Here is a 20,353-nt window from a genome sequence, read left to right on the forward strand (position 1 = left end):
GGAGCAGGCACGACGCATAGGTGCAGTGCGGCGCACTGGGCCTCCCGCCTCTGTGTTATGTTTTTATGGGCACGGTGCACTGGGTGTGTGCGCGACGCACACAACCAGGAAGCCTGAGAATTGCCTAGATTCACTCCAATTGCCCAAAAATGCATGAATTTGCCTGGGGACGAATGTCTGACGATCACATTGAGCTTATTAATCAACCAGGGACCTCAAAACTCTAAGAATCGCCTCTAACTTGTGTCAGATACTCAATCACTCTGTTCGCTTCGCTTCGATTTAGGATTCGTAGACTTATTGGATCAGGAGCACGAATTACAATCATATTACAATGGCTAGACAGTATGGAATTCAAGGCAGCGACTCTTCATGTTACAGTTATGGTAATGGAGGCGGCCTTGAATGACACACATTTCTCTCTTTGGTTGCAGAAATGGCCCTTTTAATACCAGTGGAAACAGGTCATGCTAGTCCACCTAAACCTCTGTAGTACTTGGATACACATCGGCCATGGTTAATTTTGTATGGAACAAGAGTTCGACCAGTTCTTGCTTTTGGAAGCTTGAGCAATAAGCTTGCTTCTGACCCAGCTCTAATACACCGGATTTTACCCGATGAGCTGCTTTTTGAGGTTTTTGCACGTATGACACCTTACACTTTAGGAAGGGCAGCATGTGTATGTCGAAAATGGCGCTATGCCCTTCAGACCCCTTGTCTTTGGCGCAATGCATGCATTAATACCTGGCAGCTTTCTGGACTAGAAGAAATTATAAGATTCTGAAAACTGATTTTGGAGGCTCTTGGTGTAAAATGTGGCTTCATTGTCCTAGGCTTCGTTTTGATGGATTGTATGTTAGTCGAAACACCTATATTCGTGCCGGAATTGCAGAATGGAAAACCACCAATCCAGTGCATTTGTTATTGATTGGAAGATCATTGGAATTACAGCTGCCAGAAAAGACAGATGTAATCAGTATCACAAATGAAAAAATGAAATCATCAGATGTTCAAGTTCCATGGCAGAAAATCTTTTAACTGAAGAGTTATAGTAGATCTTAAGGTATGCTACTATCGCTATGTGTGTTTTTTCCCAAGTGGTAAATTCTTGTACAAGAACTCATCTCAGAAGGTGAAGGATGTTGCAAAAGCTATGCATGGACGGGCATCAAAAGCTGAGTCTGTCTTTGGCGGTCGCTACACAATGATAAAGGATCAGGTTGAGGCAACCATTTTGTACCCAGGTTTACGACCTACTGTCCTAAGAATCCGTCTAAGATTAAGAGGTACAACTATTGGTGCAAACAATCGGTTGGATCTTGTCTCTCTTGTGACTAGTGGCATTGGAGAGAATGAAGTTAATGTGGAAGAAAAGTACTGAACTTAGAAGGATGTAGGAGTTTGGAGAAGCTCCCCGAAGGTTTCCATCTTCTACTATTTTTGGAGGACTTGAACTTAGCAAATTGTGAAAAGCTTGGAGAATTATGTAATGACTTCCCTTGCCTCTCATCATTGTGAATTTTGTACCTGGATAACTGTCGTTGTTTAAAGAATCTCCCTAAAGATTTTGATCGCCTCGTCACATTGCAACAGCTATACTTGTGTGGCTGTAGGTGCTTGGAAAACCTCACTGAAAATTTCTATTGCCTCCCCTCTTTGGAAACATTGCATCTACATGATTGCCCCATGTTGGAAGGGAAATGTCTGGACCACCTGATAAAGATAAACAAATTACAACATTTGTATATTCAAAGAAGCCCATTGTTGCTGAAGAGATGGGCAGAAATTCAAAGAGAAGGCGATCAATTATGGCCTTTTACAGTTCATATAGGGCAGGCTTTGTCAGAAGAGGAGGCGACTGTTATAGGGAAAAGTGTCTATTTAGAACTGCTCTATCCCACTATGGTGTGACAACTGCCTTAGAAACAAACAGAGAAAAGCTACTTATGTTTTTCCTTTATGAATTATAGATAGAGAGGAATAGAAAGACCAACCTCTGTCTTGTGCTAATCCTTTGATTCAATCCCTCTCTTCTTTGATAGTCCCCAACTACCTGCTCCCTTGCACGCCCAGCTTCACAAAGTACCTGTAAGATCACAGAAGCATAACACTATACAAAGACATGGATCTATATTCATAAACAACTTAGGATCAGATTTAAATTGACCATACAAATGTAACAAGCATCAATGATACAAAAGCATGGAGGAAAACTCAAATAGCTTTTATTGATAAACAAGAAAAGATCCAGGAGGAGTTACAACCAGTTGTTCCGACCCAGCATCAACCTCCCAGCAAAGAAGCCCCTCTTCACCTCAAACAAAGCTTAGATCACCCAAGAATCTGATGTTTGTCTCTAGAAACCAACAACAATTCCTTACAATATGCAAAATTCCAGCCTCTAACCTCTGTATCTCTAGGATGAGAGATCTATATATAGATATTTGCAGAGGTGTGAGACAGCTCTGGGTTTTTGATTAGTGTCTTCTCTCTGATAGTTCTTGATGCCACTTGGAGACTAAGGGCCTCTTACTCATCCTTGGTCGAATTCAGTGAGGCAAGTGTCACAGGAGAAGATTATGGAAGCTTCCATTGCCTCTCCACCTCGCGGAATGACACTGCCATTTGTCATTTCTCACCCATCGCACCCCACAGAAGGGAGTTTTGCAATGCAACGCACCCTCACAGTGTATTTGGGTGAGATGCAACGCACCTAGCCAGTCGAGTAGCTGCAATGATCCTGTTTTGACCAATTTTGAGTAGTTTTTCATGGAGAACTTCTGGGAGAAGCTGTAATCTGTTGACCTTGTTCCTTTAGGGGTTAGAACAACACTTTTAGGGACTTAGAAGCCCTTGGTTTATGGACATTTCATGCTTGGGGTTGTAGTGCCCAAAAATTTCTATAACAGTTGCCCCCTAAAGCATGAGGTCGTTAATCTTTTGAGATTGGGTGAAATGCTTTATTATGAGGATCCGAAGTTCTTTCAAGCTGGGAGGAGACCTGTAATAAGATACAATACAATACAATATCTTCATAATATTTCATGATCTAGCTGAGGCGGGCATTCCCATGCTCAGCTTTATAAATTCATTTTCATGTACATAGGACAGACAATCGTCTGAGTGTAGATTGATGATTCTGGTAGAGCCATCACCCCTTTGATTGGATGATTATCTGTGTAGCAGTGATGTACATTTGATGTCTTTATTTCCTTGAATATATATCGCAGCCCGGATGGATGAAACTAGATCCGGGGTCTTCAATCTCGTTCGATCTTCACTCGAAGTACATGTCTATCCATGTGAGAGATGTTCTAGAGTCGAACATGGAAAGACATCGCCTGATTACCAGCCAATGATGTAAGTTGTTAACAGGTGCGAAAGGAATCACCGATAATGATAATGACCCTCAAGGTACTGCAGTACAATTCACGTGGTGTGAATAAAGGACTTGGCGTCAAACACCACGCAAAATCTTTCGGTCGAAGGCCATTGATGTAAACTTGTCGCCGGAAGTGAGAAACTTGCCATTGAGGCATGCAAGCTTCAAAGTACTGAACGGGGTGTTCCTAGATCGACTTCTTGGATAATGAGCTGATGTCGACAAGAAGCGATCCGTCACATCTCACATCAATGACATGGAACGGAGCAAATGATTTAATGGAGGTGAAAACGATCTGATGACATACAGTTCAGGGTGGCGGTCATGAAAGAATGGAGTGTAATGTATTGTAGCGGGTGAGACACAGGTGAATTCTCTGAATGACTTCTCTTGAACATATCGGCGACACTAATGTGATGGATTGGCAGCATTAACCCCAAATGTTGATGGTATGGCGTGACCATGGTGATGTGACCGGTGAATGAAACAACCCAACCCGACTCGGACATGGAGTGGAAGTGTCATGTTCAAGAGCGACTTGCTACCAACAAAGTTTCTTTGAGTTTTCTTCCCAATTTTCCCCAGTCATTGCTGACCAGTACCTCTTTATTTTTGTCAAGCTTGAGGAGGATAACATATGCTTGTTCTATAATTTGCCCTTCGGGCAAACCCATCGCTATGTTTTAACGAGCCTAGCGATAGTGAAACTCGCTCTCGTCTATAGACAAGTTTGTCGCTATTAATCTTTTTAACGAGTTTAACGACAAAGATAACTCGGTCCTTTTCAATTTTAGAGAGTCTGAAAAGGAACGTAAAGGTAACTCCAAAATTCCTTTTTCGTCATCTAATCCCTTAAGTCTGAAAAAGTATAAAACAATACAGAAGGGATGGATTTTCAATACTTTTAACGAGCCGAACAAAACAAGCGCTCAATCTTTTTGTGTAATAATCCCTCAGGTCCAAAAAGATTAAAATCTAGAGGAGGGATAGCACTTCCTGTCCCTTTAACGAGCTGGAGAGGCCAATGGCTCGGCAATCTTTTCATATTTTACGAGTCAGTTGAAAAGAGCTTAAAGGAGACTCGTCTTTTGAGGAACAAGTGATAAAACGGGTAGCAGCTGATTCCAGGTAAGGTTTGGAATTTTCCAATCACAGCAGTGTCACAAGGATGGCTAGTGAAATCACTCTTTGCAGTTGTTCCTCAAAATGGGTAAACAATCAAATGGAGGTGAATGATCGGCCAATGAAAAAGTGGAGGTGATGGTGCAAACACGACCAAGGCTTTAACGACTGAAATACTACATTCACGATGGTTATTTACCGGGGAATAGTTCATTTTTTAACGAGCTTAAATGCAGGTGGAAACATTTGCTCATGTCTTATGTTTATTTTTTAACGAGCTTGAACTATGTGCTAAAACTGCTCGATGCGGGTTTATTTTTTAACGAGCTTGAACCTTGCGGTAACACTGCTCGAGGGGGGTTTATTTTTTAACGAGCTTGAACCCTACAGTAACACTGCTCGTTATAAGTTTTCATGCCCCCAGCATAATAATGCAAATCAAGGTGCATGCCCCCCAAGCTTCATTGCATTCAACTCGGTGGTTGGAATGAAGGTTTACCTTTGAGATTTGGAAAGGGGGTCGTTTCATTTTTTAATGAGGTTGACACAGTAAAAGAACTATCCTCATGACTCCTTGTTTCATTTTTTAACGAGGTCGATTTGCGTACTACTCCCTTTGGTGACTTTATCATTTGTTCAGGAATGATGGGTGGCACAACTTCGGTCAAAGTTGTTGTCGAACTACTAGGTTGTTCATTAGCCTTGTTATTCGACAACTGTGGATTCCCGTAATCTTTATTCCTTGTCAAAGCATCATTTTGCTTCTTTGAGATAGACAACATAAGCACTTGGGATCGGGAAGCATTTTGATTAGCAACCAGTTTGGTTCCCGGGTTTGGATACGCAAAGCATACCCAGGATAAGATGGAATCGCCTGAGCAGTGGGTCTTTGCATACCAGCATAATGTATTTGATGCTGGCAACTTTGACAAGGTTGATGGGCATAACCATTATAATATGGTTGTTGATAACCACTTTGGAAATGCGGTTGCCCATTACTTACAAAGACTTGTTGCTCAGGTCCTTGATATGATTGCTGGAATGGCGGTTGTTGAGATTGAATCAGCCATGGTTGTTGGACCATTGGCTGTTGCCCAGTACTGGATGATTGACCAAGATGAGAAGTCATAGTACTTGTTTGAGCCTGAGTCACTCCAGATAAGGAGGCACTAACCTGAGGTTGTGATTGAGTCGTTGAGACAAGAGGTTGTTGTATTGCAACCTGAGAAACTTGGGGTTGACATACAACAGGTAGCGCTTGTACTTGCGACGCAGTCACCATAGCAGGTATAGTGGGAATATTCGACACAGGGTGGACTGGTTGCATTGAATATACAACCCTTGGTTGTTGAGGCAGTATTGGTACCCAACCGCTGGATGTAATTCCAGTTTGACCTGAACTTTGTTGTAAACTCCCACATGGTTGTTCTCCGGGAGGGAACAATGAAAAGGCATACTGCCCTCCATATGGTGGCAATCCAGTACTTAAAGGGTAGATTGGCCTTTGAAGACACATTGGATCAATTTGTTGAGTTTCAACATAAGAAATACCAGATGATAATCCAGATGAAGAAATAGGAACTGACCATGTCGTTGAAACAGTCCCTGATTGGACTCCGGCTTGTTGTTGATAACTTGCCGGGACAGATGGTATACCACCGAACATCGTTGGAGTAGCAGAAGGAGGCTCTGCTACTACTGCGTCGGATGACACAGTCCTGGATGTCGACGGTTGTTTAGACATATCTAGTCTATCCAAAAGATTTTCTAGCGATTTCTATTGACTTTCTTCCACCATTTCGGATTACTCGATCAACTAAAAATAAAGGGGAAATATGTTTCCGAATTATATGAATTTTAGACGCTTTGACACAACTTGTTTTTTCAATTTTTAAGAGTCGAGAAAAAACAAAAGATGACTCTAGTCTCCTTCAATTTTCAATGAGCCTGAAGTGACAAGTGCTCAGATGGACCTTTTCCGTTAAGGAGTCTGAAAAGGAACGAAAGGGACTGCTCTGGAAATCTAGGTAGAGGGATTACCAAACCAATCGCAAAACTGCAGAATACTTTTTACGGTACGGCAGTCAATATTCCCGAATGCTGTGTTCAGTGCATTGCGATCGATAGGGCGGCAGACACGGCTTCCTATGGATAAAGGATTAAGCCTATTGGGATCTCCCAAAATATACTCGACGGTACGTGGGAGCACAAGTCCGTACTGGCACTTATCGTCTCAAAGTGGAGGAATCACCCAACCATCAGTGAGAACAACAGTTACCAGGCTTTACGACGCCGGAATACGTCTCTAGCCTAGACCTCTAAATGTTGTGCGTTAAGTTCCAAAGCGTTGTTAGATTCATTGAATTTATTTTAAGTTGATCTTGCTTATGAAGTTTGCCTTTCGGGTTCACCACGAGATGTAGATGTAATTCCTAAAATGCAATCTAAAGATGATAAACAAACTTTTTATCTCTTTTGTGCAATGAAAATCCTAGCTACTAGGGAAAAGAAAGACAGAATCTCTTCACAAAGAGCAAAGAGCACACTGTAAATGCACTTTCCTAAATCAAGCCAAACAGACTGTCTATATGCAAATGCACATGCATGTATTTGTTTTTCTACTTTCTTAGTATATAGATGCTAAAAAGAAATTTGATGTACAAATCTAAATTTCTTTTCAATCGACAAATATAAACAAGCTTCTTTTCGAAATCAAAAATAGAGATGATTACGACACCTTACGATTTTGAAATGAATACTTGTTTCTGACACTAGAAAATTACAAATTCAGACCAAAGGCAATAGTAATAGGATAATCGACCATCAACAGTAATCAAACTTTCTCCTACGATCGAAATCGACACTTGCGAAAGGTTCGAATCAAAGGACGACAGTACGACTATGCTACTTTTGCAAAGGAAAACTGTAAATGACTCAGCAAACACACAAAAACATCTACAGTTATTTTGTACAAAGGAGGCGGAATAACAGCAAGGAAAAAAAGTTTCAGACAGACATATACTGATCACAGGCAGCAAAATTTAGGAATAGAACTGGAAAGGATGATCCACAGAAGCCACAACTGCACAGAGCTAGTCTGATCAGCGCACCTGTAACACAGGGAATCTGAAATGCAGCGCAGGTTGTCCCTTCGGGAAGTGCGCTGAAATTCAGAATCTCTGAACAGTACCTGCGTTGGGCCAGAAACGAGACTCTGTTCGGGTTCCGGGTCACAGTTTACAGTTCAGTTCTTGGTTTTTGGCCGAGTAAAAAGCAATCAGTAATGCAACAATCAGGGGTAGATCTAAGGAGGATCTAAGAGCTATCACAAGGGCAATCAGATAGTTTGTGAATCAGTTGTTTAAATCATAAACAGATCCAGTGGATGGATTGAAGCAGCAATTATCTACTTTGCATTCGTTATGGCAAATGCAGTTCGAATGCTACTTGTAAGTTTATGAAACAAACAACAAAGAATGATACACAAACAAACTAATTAGACATCCCCAGCGGAGTCGCCATTTTGTTACAGGGAAAAGTGTCTATTTAGAACTGCTCTATCCCACTAAGGTGTGACAGCTGCCTTAGAAACAAACAGAGAAAAGCTACTTATGTTTTTCCTTTATGAATTATAGATGAGAGGAATAGAAAGACCAACCTATGTCTTGCGCTAATCCTTTGATTCGATCCCTCTCTTCTTTGATAGTCCCCAGCTACCTGCTCCCTTGCACGCCCAGCTTCACAAAGTACCTGTAAGATCACAGAAGCATAGCACTATACAAAGACATGGATCTATATTCATAAACAACTTAGGATCAGATTTAAATTGACCATACAAATGTAACAAGCATCAATGATACAAAAGCATGGAGGAAAACTCAAATAGCTTTTATTGTTAAACAAGAAAAGATCCAGGAGGAGTTACAACCAGTTGTTCTGACCCAGCATCAACCTCCCAACAAAGAAGCCCCTCTTCACCTCAAACAAAGCTTATATCACCCAACAATCTGATGTTTGTCTCTAGAAACCAACAGCAATTCCTTACAATATGCAAAATTCCAGCCTCTAACCTCTGGATCTCTAGGATGAGAGATCTATATATAGATATTTGCAGAGGTGTGAGTCAGCTCTGGGTTTTTGATTAGTGTCTTCTCTCTGATAGTTCTTGATGCCACTTGGAGACTGAGGGCCTCTTACTCATCCTTGGTCGAATTCAGTGAGGCAAGTGTCACAGGAAAAGATTTTGGAAGCTTCCATTGCCTCTCCACCTTGCGGAATGACACTGTCATTTGTCATTTCTCGCCCATCGCACCCCACAGAAGGGAGTTTTGCAATGAAACGCACCCTCACAGTGTATTTGGGTGAGATGCAACGCACCTAGCCAGTGGAGTAGCTGCAATGATCCTGTTTTGACCAATTTTGAGTAGTTTTTCATGGAGAACTTCTGGGAGAAGCTGTAATCTGTTGACCTTGTTCCTTTAGGGGTTAGAACAACACTTTTAGAGACTTAGGAGCCCTTGGTTTATGGACATTTCACGCTTGGTGTTGTAGGGCACAAAAATGTCTGTAACAGCGACCAATATGCAAAAGAAATTTTATCGGATTTAGACGGCCTTCTCACTCCTGGGAAAGGGAACCCGTTCCATATATCTAATTGTCCTCTAAACACCTCCATACTTATTATGTTCGATAACCGTGCAATTTTCAATTCTGAGCACCCTTGGTCTCTAATTGAGGAGATGTTAAATGACATCCAAATAAAATTTGAAATTGTTTATATCGCAAGCATTTTGACAAGTTGCCTATGCAAGTTAAAAACAAAATATTGTGTTATGCTCCTTTTAACTCGCAGGTCATGGCATTGATTGGTAATTTGCGTAGAGCATCACAGTTAAAGATAACGCCACCCTCAGAGGGAGATTCAAATGATTGGGACGAGGACGGTAACATAATTTATAGGCAATGGAGTGCTATGATTGTGGGATACGGTGGAGGAGTATCTATTGCCTTATATTGAGCAGGCTCTCAACGAACATGTAGAGTAAATCATTGTCAATGCATTGAAATGTTTGGCATTTCTTTCAAAAGAAAAATCACTCAGGAAAGGATTGTTTCTTGATGCGGTTCAGCGGGCTGCTCCTCTACTTTGTCATCCAAGCCAATGGGTTAGGAATTTAGCTGTTACATTTATTGCAGCAAGCAGTGGGGAGTTACACCCAGTTGATTCTCATGTCTATTACAGGTGGAGTGTCGGCATTCTTATGGCAATCAAATTCATGTCACCAATGGATTTTTGGCAAAGTCTTCATTCAAAGGCGTGTTTATTGAAAGGTTGGTTTTCATTCAAATGACAAATGTCGAGCGCACTGAAGCTGAGAAATAGCAGATCACAGTGGATTGTCCAAGGACTATGCCAGATGTTACTTTCGTTCAGAAAGTAGACATGCAAGCATCCCTCTCGTCGTTATATATGCTCTCACATTTGGCATAGCAGGCTATATTGCTGCTGGAAATGGTGGTTCCCTTTATTCAAGGCGGAATTTTAGTTTAAAGGCTATTTTTATTAAAAAATTAGTTTTATTCAAAAGGCCCAAGTAAATGAAAAGCGAACAGTCACAGATTGAAACACCTACATTTAAAGCAAAAAACACTTTTCATAGCAGAGAAACAGGAACCGATGGTCTATTTTTAACTGCAGTTACAAATCAAAAGGATTTACATCTACAGATGCCACCTCTCCATTGGTCATCAGAGATTTTCAAAGGAATAATGTAACGCTGCTCTGTCCCTAGCACAGATGGACAACTCTTTTCCTATCTTCTTCGATTGGTTTTCCAGCTCCCTACTCCCAATCGATCTGTTTTCTCATTCCTGAGTCTATTTATTGTATGAAAATTATGTGTAAATGGTCCTGAGTTCTGAGAAGAAGTGTGGGAAGAAAAAACCCAGCACTATCACTGTACAGTTTTGATAGAGAAATAATTAAATGGCGCAGCTCTGATTTATAAGATCCTTGCGGTATGAGTTTTGACAATGTGTTTTCTCTCTGTTTCATATGTATCATGTGTTGTTTTCCAGTCCATTCATGATTGTTTCCAGCTGAATACTTTCAAGTGAGAAAGGTAGAATTCAGTCAGTGCTCTGCCTTGAGGAAGTGTTCAGATTTTTATGTGTTTTCTTCTGCCTGGAAATGATTCATACATTAATGCCCTTTTCAGCTTTCTTAAACAGTCTTTCACCTCATTTAATTTCAATTCGATTGCTAAAATCTCATGCTTATCTCACCTTATGAAATATCCTGTGCCTTTGGTTAAATTTCTGTTCATGCCGTCCTCGTCCCATACAGCCCAACACCTTAGTCATTAAATCAAATATCCCTCATTCAAATTCATTACTTAGCCTAAAATCAATTATCATTTAAGTCATCTCGGACTCTATTGATCATTTTATCGAGATTTACTAGAGAGAGCCCTCTCCTGTCCTCGTAGGGCTAGCTACGAGGTTGAGCTTGGTTTGATGTTGCCTCAAATTTTTCCTTCTTTCAGCCTGAGGTAGATTCGAGCGCTAACAACCTAATCATCAGGATTGTGTGAATAAGTGTAACTGATGTAAATAAATAATAAGAAATATGAATAGTCACCGGAGATGAAGTGAACAATCCCTCCCTCATGTATATAATAAAGACCAACCTGAATGAATATGAACGAATCGATTTTGAGGATTTACTTCCTGGTCTGACATGGTATCAGAGCCAGCTCCCACAATTAGCTTTTGTGTAACTCCTGGTGTCAGTTTCCTATCTATTTTGCAGAACTCACACCTCTGCCATGCTCTTGAGGCCTGCACCCACATTCCTAAACCACTGTGATATGCGTTTTTATGTTCTGGTGATAGCTGTTGTATATTGTAACTGTACTACGTGTTGTCCATACCTATCTGCTCTTTCTCTTACACTTCATTTTACTATGATAACTCTGCCCCATATTACGCCGCCTCTGTTGTTCATTACACCTTCAAACAGTCACGGTTAATGTTGTAGGTAATACTCTATGGTATCCACGGTTAATACTGCTTGACAGTCACGGTTAATACTGTAGGTAATACTCCGCTCCATTACTTCACGGTTAATACACTCCCACGATTTACTTCACGGTTAATACACTCCCAATCGTTGTGCGTTGTTCTTTATTTTCTTGCGCTTTCTTGTTTCCATGACCATTATGTATCTTCAAGGATAATTTCCTGTGAGCCTTGCCAATCTTGGTATCTCTTCGACCTGGCCATATGCTATTCATTTTAATACATGCACTGCCTATTCTTCGACTGGAGAATCCTTCTCAATTCCCAGTATGGTGAAATAATATGCGCCATACCTCCATACCATAAGCTCCATACGCTCTCCCCCATCCACGCAGTGCATTTTTTTGCCACTATCTATGCGCGGTTGAATACACTATCTATGCGCAGTTGAATACATGGTGGTGCTACCCAGGTCTAAACTGGGGACCTTCAGTGTGCAAACATCCGAAGCAGTGAGAAACGTATATGGAAGTGGTCTAACTGGAAGTGGTTTGCAGTGGCGGTGGTGGGAGCACTAATGGCGGTTGGATGCTTCCTGTGCATTAAACATTTTTGGAGACTGCATTAAACATTTTTTTTGAAGACTGTGTATGCATGCTCCCAATGCTTTTTATTTGGTGCATTGGATTTTTAAATATGAATGCATTGGCTCAGAAATATGTATGGTATCCATGGTGCATGTGTTGAGAATTGGTTGAAATATTTTATATGTTGAGCCATATGTGATCGATATATAATGGGCATATAATATATGAAATGCACGTCAACTTTAGAAAAAAAATAAAAAAATCTATCAACAGAAGTATTTTTTTTCTATCAACAGAAGTATTTTTTTAGCAGCGGAAGTTTTTTTTGCCAGCAGAAGTATTTTTTTACAGCACATAGATTTTACAATGCATTCAATCATATCCATTGTGGGAATAGTTCTCATTGGCAAGGAGAACTATCCTAAGTGGTCCCGGATGATAAAACACACCCTCATTTTCAATGAGTTGTGGAAAGGAGTGTGTGTTGGAGACGGAGACAAAGAGCCAAAACAACCTACCTCAGACAAAGAGTTCGCCATTTGGGAAAATAAGAACAACAAAGCCTATGCATTAATTGCAACATCTGTAAGTGAAGAGGTGAGTTTCCATATTTCACCATTTTCAACTACTTTCGAAGCCTTACAAAAGCTGAAAGAACTCTATGACTCACATTCTGCACTTGAAGTTGTTCAACTCATGATTAAACTCTTCACTCTTGAATTACAAAATAATGATCCTCTTGCTCTTGCATCCGAAGTAAAATCTATAATGCATGATATCAAAGCCACTAAGGTTGAATTGGATATTCCTCTTATTTCTTTTCTCAAGGCACTTTATCCTACTTACTCCAATTATCTTGAGTCATTGCAAGCAAATGGAAATCTCAAAGATATTACCTTTGACTCTCTTGTGAAAAAATTTGCTAAAAGAGAGAAAGCTTTTGGAAAGAAGACAACCCCTGAATCTTTTGAAGAGGTTATGTGCCTTGCTCATAAAGAAAAGAATCTTGCCTAAGATTCTTCCAGAGGAAGAGGTGGTCGAAGAGGAAGAGGAAGATATTTCAGAGGCAGGGGGGCAGACACTCTGAAGGAGAAAAGTCAGATTTGCATTGCATATGTTGCAAAAGAAATGGATCACATGATGCCTCTACATGCAAGTTACCTTGGGACAAAATTGAGCAGCAAAGAAACCAACCCAAAGGTAAAACTAATGACACAGACAAAGGTAAAGCACCTGAATCCGCTCATTATGTTGTGGCACAATGTAATATTGGAGTAAATGAAGACTTATTTAATGCTTCACTTGCTTCTTGGAAAAATGATTGGTTGCTTGATTCAGGAGCAACTTGCCACATGACTCATAGAAAAGATTTTTTTGAAGAATTTATTGATAATGTTGATGGAGTAGTATACTTTGCAGACCAATCAAAAATCAAGCCATCAGGGCTTGGCACATTCAGGCTTAAATTGTCTGGTCTTCTAGACTTTCTTCTGCATCATGTTCTATATCTCCCACAGCTGAAGAGAAACATGTCCTTGGTCCACATCCACCAACAAGGTCACTCCATTTATATGTTTTATGGCAAGCTTGAGGTGAGAAAATCATCTGATCACTCACTTGTCATGAGGGGGATAGAGGAAGAAAGGATTCTCAAGCTACAGGGTACCTTTGCTCATGCACAACATTTCTCATACAATTCTCATTATGAAGAAGGTACACTTCCATCAAGTTTATTATGGCATGCTAGATTTGGACATTTGAACTATGATAGTCTCCGCTTGTTGAAGAAAAATGGTGTTACTGGTTTGCCTACAATTCCTAGGAAACTTAAGCAATGTGATGCTTGTATTCTAGGAAAGCATAGCAAACAATCTTTTCATGATTCACATTCAAGAGCACATAGAAAACTTGAACTCATTCATTCAGATTTATGTGGTCCAATGCCTATTCCTTCTTCAAATGGAAACAAATATATGATGACATTTATTGATGACTACACCAGAATGTGTTGGGTTTATTTATTGAAGAACTAATCTGATGCTTTTCAAACATTCAAGAACTTTAATAAATGGATTGAAAATGATGCACAATCTCATATTGGCTCTATTCGCACTGATAATGGAAAATAATACACTTCAAATGAATTTGAAAACTATCTTCGCCAACATGGGATCAAACATCAAACAACTGTGCTTTATAATCCCCAACAAAATGGTGTAGCTGAAAGAATGAATAGGACAATCTTAAATATGGTGCGCTCCATGATGTTTTTCAAAAATGTAAAATTGATGTTTTGGGCTGATGCAGTTCTATGTGTTGTATATATAAAGAATAGATGTCCATCTAATGCTATTAGAAACAAGACTCCATATGAAATGTGGTATGGGCACATTCCTTTGGTAAAGCATCTCAGGGTCTTTGGTTCCACCTGTTATGCCTTGATACCAAAGGTACATAGAAACAAACTTGGTGCAAGAAGTCATAAGTGTATCTTCCTAGGGTATTCAAACACCTCCAAAGCATACCGTCTCTATGATGAAGTCAATAAAAATTTTGTTGTATCTAGAGATGTAATCTTTCTTGAATCATCCAAAACTGACAATGTTGTTGAGCGACAACTTGATCGCTTGGATAGATTCACAAATGCAAAATCATTTCAAGAATTTGATAATCAGATTCCACATCTTGAAAGGGGGATTCCTATACCAGATCAACCTGTGGAATCTTTTTCTGAAGAACAATCTCCCCCACATGAAACTCTAACAACAGATGATACTTTAAGTGATGTGATTGATAGAATTGGGAGACTCAATCTTGATTCAGTCCCAACTCAATCAACGGAGCAGCCTGGACCATCTGAGAAAGGTCCCCCAAAGTGGCTGACAAAGTGGCTGACAAAGACACTTGAAATTGTTCATCCTGATGAGGTTGGAAAGACAGGAACTAGAAACTCAAAATGGAAAAATGGAGGTGATGTAGATGACTCTGATTCACCTGTTGATATGGATGTTTCTTATGATTGTGAATTGAATTTGTCTACATATTTTGAACCAACTTCCTTCAAAGAAGTTTCTTCTCATGATGAATGGAAAGAAGCGATGCAAAAGGAGTATGATGCCCTGATAAAGAATGGCACTTGGAAGTTGGTTGATCCTCCATTAGGAACCAAACCAATTCGCTGCAAGTGGTTCTACAAGAACAAGTATAAAGCTAATGGCTCACTTGACAAGCACAAAGCTAGGCTTGTGGCAAAAGGTTTTGCACAGAAGGAAGGGGTCAATTATGAGGAGACTTTTTCCCCACTGCAAAATGGGCCACCATTCGGACACTCGCCCTAGCAGTTCAGAACGGTTGGAAAGTCCATCAAATGGATGTAAAAACTACTTTCTTGAATGGATATCTAAAAGAGAATGTTTTTATGTCCCCGCTTGAAGGATTTGCTGTGAAAGGACAAGAACATAAAGTATGCAAACTTGTGAAATCCTTGTATGGCATCAAACAAGCACTGCGAGCCTGGTATGAAAAACTAACTGAGCATCTTCTGAAACTCAATTTCAAACATTATGATCTTGATGATGCAACTTTATTTGTCAAGAAAGTTGGCAAAACAGTTGTATACATTGTGGTATATGTAGATGATCTTTTGAGGACAGGGAACAATGAAAGCTACATTGCATCCATAAAGAAAGAATTGAGGAAAGGTTTTGAAATGACTGATTTGGGCTATGTTCATTACTATCTTGGTATTGAAGTAACTCAACATTCAAAGTCCATATTCCTTTCTCAAAAGAAGTACATTGGAGATCTGTTGAACAGGTTTGGCATGACAGAATGCAATCCTCTTACTACTCCAATGGAACAAAACTTAAAGCTCACATCCATTGAAGGAAAAGAATTTGAGGATGCAACAAAGTATAGACAGCTTGTAGGAAGTCTCAACTACCTAACTACCACCAGACCAGACATTTCGTTTGCTGTTGGAATCCTCTCCAGGTTTATGCAAAAGCCTTGTGACGGACATTGGTCTACCGCAAAAAGAGTTCTAAGGTACTTGAAGGGAACTCAAGACATTGGAATCAAGTATACACAGGTGGACGACTTCAGCTTGATTGGATACTCTAATTTAGACTTCGATGGAGACAAAGAAACTAGGGTATCTACTTCAGGTTATGCTATGAGTCTTAGATCGGGAGTTGTCTCCTGGAGATCATGCAAACAATCAGTTCCAACAGATTCCACAACAGAAGTAGAATATGTGGCAGCAACTGAGGCAAAACAGTTGTATATCTTGTGGTATATGTAGATGATATTTTGAGCACAGGGAACAATGAAAGCTACATTGCATCCATAAAGAAAGAATTGAAGAAAGGTTTTGAAATGACTGATTTGGGCTATGTTCATTACTATCTTGGTATTGAAGTAACTCAACATCCAAAGTCCATATTCCTTTCTCAAAAGAAGTACATTGGAGATCTGTTGAACAAGTTTGGCATGACAGAATGCAATCCTTTTACTACTCCAATGGAACAAAACTTAAAGCTCATACACATTGAAGGAAAAGAATTTGAGGATGCAACAAAGTATAAACAGCTTGTAGGAAGTCTCAACGACCTAACTACCACCAGACCAGACATTTCGTTTGCTGTTGGAATCCTCTCCAGGTTTATGAAAAAGCCTTGTGAGGGACATTGGTCTGCTGCAAAAGAGTTCTAAGGTACTTGAAGGGAACTCAAGACTTTGGAATCAAGTATACACAGGTGGACGACTTCAGCTTGATTGGATACTCTAATTTAGACTTCGATGGAGACAAAGAAACTGGGGTATCTACTTCAAGTTATGCTATGAGTCTTGGATCGAGAGCTGTCTCCTGGAGATCATGCAAACAATCAGTTCTAGCAAATTCCACAACAGAAGTAGAATATGTGGCAGCAACTGAGGCAACAAAAGAAATTGTGTGGCTCAGGAAAATTCTTGAAGATTTTCAGGTCAAACAAGTACAATCAACTCCAATCATGATTGACAATACCTCGGCAATAAAGTTGGCCAAGAACCCACAGTTCCATGATCGAACGAAGCACATCAATACTAAATATCATCTGATTCGACATCATGTTGAGGCCAAAACAATCCATCTCCGCCAGTGTTCCACTAATGAGAAAATTGCAAATATCTTCACCATAGCACTTGGAAGAGAAAAGCTTGAACGATTTAGAATGATGCTTGGACTCACCAACATTCCTTCAGATTAGGGGGGGGGAATGTTGACACCTAATCATCAGGATTGGGTGAATAAGTGTAACTGATGTAAATAAATAATAAGAAATATGAATAGTCACCGGGAGATGAAGTGAACAGTCTCTCCCTCATGTATATAATAAATACCAACCTAAATGAATATGAACGAATTGATTTTGAGGAGTTACTGCCTGGTCTAACAGGATTCATAATTTGTAATATGACATTTGTAAATCTCCGTGTCAAGGTTTTTCTGATAAAGATAGGAGAACCAGTTAGAATTTCACCAGAGGCATTGGGTTAAACATTATCACATTCTTTGTACAGTATTTGACAGAGTTTTCTCATTTCATCTTCTTCATCAGAAGCTTCAACCCAAGGCTTTCCTTCTCGGGGGTATAAAGGAATGATAATATTCTTATTGTTACCTTTTAATTTAATTTTGTATTTTTCCAATGATATTGATGCCTTCATTCTTCGCCCCCAGGGTCAACCGACTAGTGTTGGGTAAGCGGGAATTCTGTCAACTAGGTTAATAACTTCAAAATCAAATTTCATTGAGAGCCCCATTATAGAAGTTTGTACATATCACAGTGTGAATGTTTTTTCAATAAATCTTTAGCCAAAAAGTTTAAGTTAATTGGTTATTCTATGCAGATTCAGTCGTCCCATATTAATCCATGTTTCCCTTGGAAGAATGTTTACTTGCGATTTGAAGTCAACCACAACTTGTCTAACCATGTATCCATTTACTTCTAAGTCGACATGTGGTTAATGATCTTCTAAATTATTTCCTTTCGAAAGTTGTCGGGAATTTTTCCATTTTTCTTTATTTTCGTTGCAATTTTAGGATATTTTGTTGGGTTGTGTTATATTCTTTCCACGTAGTTAACAGGGGGTTTGAGGGGCACCCGTAACCTCACTTTATCGGGTTCGGGGTAGCGCCCCGAAATTTTTTAGTTTTGGACCCTATGTTAGGTTGGGTGGACCAACCTATGGTTTTGTGCATGATTTTTCGCACATGTTTTTTGGACGCGATGTTTTTTGGTCCATGGTATTGGATGCTTCGGCAAGTATAAATATGTATTATAACATTGAAAGGAACATAATGAAAAATCAAGCTGGTAGTCCCGGTTTTGGGATCCAGAGGAAAATCTCTGTGTATATGTGTTTTATGTGTTTTGCTCTCGCATTATTTATTTTTTGTGTTTTAGAATTCGTATGCAGGTAATTTATGTACGGGGTTAAAACCTACATTTGGTATCGGAGCAAATTTGGCTTCAAGGGGACGCCTTTGTTGCTGAGGGGTTTCGCTCGGGCCTATGGTAGAACCTGTTCAGTGGGAGATCTGCGAGATCGATTCTAGTGGTGAAAGAAGATGGCGAGCAGTGGAAAGATAGAGATCGAGAAATTTAATGGTCAGAGTTTTGAGCTGTGGAAACTCAAGATGGAGGATCTGTTGGTGAATAAATATCAGTGGATCGTGGTAGATCCAGGTACTAAACCAACGAGAGTGTCCGATGAAGAATGGAAGAAGTTGGATCGGAAGGCAAAGAGCACAATATGATTGTGTGTCTCAGATTCAGTATTGCTTAATGTATCAGGGGAAGCTACAGAAAAGGCTTTGTGGGACAAGTTAGGGACTTTGTACCAATCTAAGTCTCTGGTGACTAAATTGTTCTTGCGAAAAAAGCTGTATAACCTGAGGATGAAAGATGGAGACTCGGTGACAGAGCATCTAAACGCATCTAACACTGTGGTAAGTCAATTAGCATCTGTTGATATTAAAATTTCAGATGAAGATAAGTGCATCAGTTTGTTGTGTTCTCTACCAGATTCATGGGATAGCCTAGTTATTGCAATAGGTAGCAATGCAACTGCCTTGCAGTTTGATGAAATAGTCTCAGCCTTACTAACGAAGGAGATGAGACAGAAAAATATGGAGAGCCAAAATGGTGATGCCTTGTATGTACGAGGACAGTCCCAGAACAGAAACAAAAATAAGTCATCGAGTGGGAGATCTAAATATAGAGGGAGATCTAAATCTCCAGGAAAACCTGTAAAGGTGGTGTGCTAGAAATGCGGAAAGGAAGGCCACTTCAAAAGGGATTGTAAATTTAAAGCTCCTGACAAAGGAAAGGGATCTGATGAGGCTCCTTCTGCAGAGGCGAAAACCACCTCAAATGAAGGTGGGGATGTGTACTTGGCTTCTTCAAGTACACATGTAGATCATGAGGCATGGTTGATTGACTCAGGTGCATCCTTTCACTTCACTCCCCATAGAGAGTGGTTCTGTGAGTATGAGAAATATGATGGTGGTGATGTCTTCTTGGGGGATGACAGGAAGGATAGAATCATTGGTCATGGAAAAGTAAAGTTGAAGCTACAAGGTGGAAGGGTTAGAACACTTCCGGGTGTTCTACATATTCCTGCATTAGCCAGAAATCTGATTTCTGTTAGTAAGCTGGATGATGCAGGTGTAAAAATAGTGTTCGAGAAGGATACCTGCAAGATGGTTCGAGGAGCACTGATGTTGATGCAGGGAGTTTGGATTGGAACTCTATACAAGTTGCAAGGTAGCACTGTTGTTGATGGGTACAACAGTTCTGTGGTTCCTGAAAGTGGAGCAGAAAATCTAGTGGTCTCTAGAGAAAAGACCATGTTGTGGCATCAAAGGCTTGGACATATTGGAGAGAAGGGCCTTCAAATACTTCATGGTAAAGGTATGGTAGAAGGTATGAGTAATAGCTCTCTGGATTTTGATTTCTATGAAAATTGTGTATACGATAAGCAGAATCGGGTGAGTTTCCCCTCTGGTGGTAAGAGGGTGAAACAGATATTAGATCTTGTGCACAGTGATGTGTTTGGACCTATGAAGGTTCCATCACTGGGTAAGTTTGTGTACTATGTATCATTTATAGATGACTTCTCAAGGAATACATGGATATATTTCCTTAAGAAGAAATCTGAAGTCTTTGACAGGTTTAAATAATTTAAGGCTCTCGTG

At 40.0% G+C, this 20,353-nt stretch overlaps 2 pseudogenes; both read left to right on the plus strand.

The window, feature by feature from the left end:
* The first annotated feature begins 436 nt into the window (after nt 1–436).
* On the plus strand, nt 437–1,038 carry LOC149209021 (F-box protein 7 pseudogene; annotated as a pseudogene).
* An 8,321-nt stretch (nt 1,039–9,359) lies between these two features.
* LOC149209022 (alpha-galactosidase-like) overlaps nt 9,360–20,353 on the plus strand; it is a 61,496-nt pseudogene continuing 50,502 nt past the window's right edge.

The sequence above is a fragment of the Pinus tabuliformis genome, chromosome 1_2, assembly GCF_031772625.1.
Source record: "Pinus tabuliformis cultivar Carrire ecotype Pingquan chromosome 1_2, CPIR1, whole genome shotgun sequence".
Lineage (NCBI taxonomy): Eukaryota > Viridiplantae > Streptophyta > Pinopsida > Pinales > Pinaceae > Pinus > Pinus tabuliformis.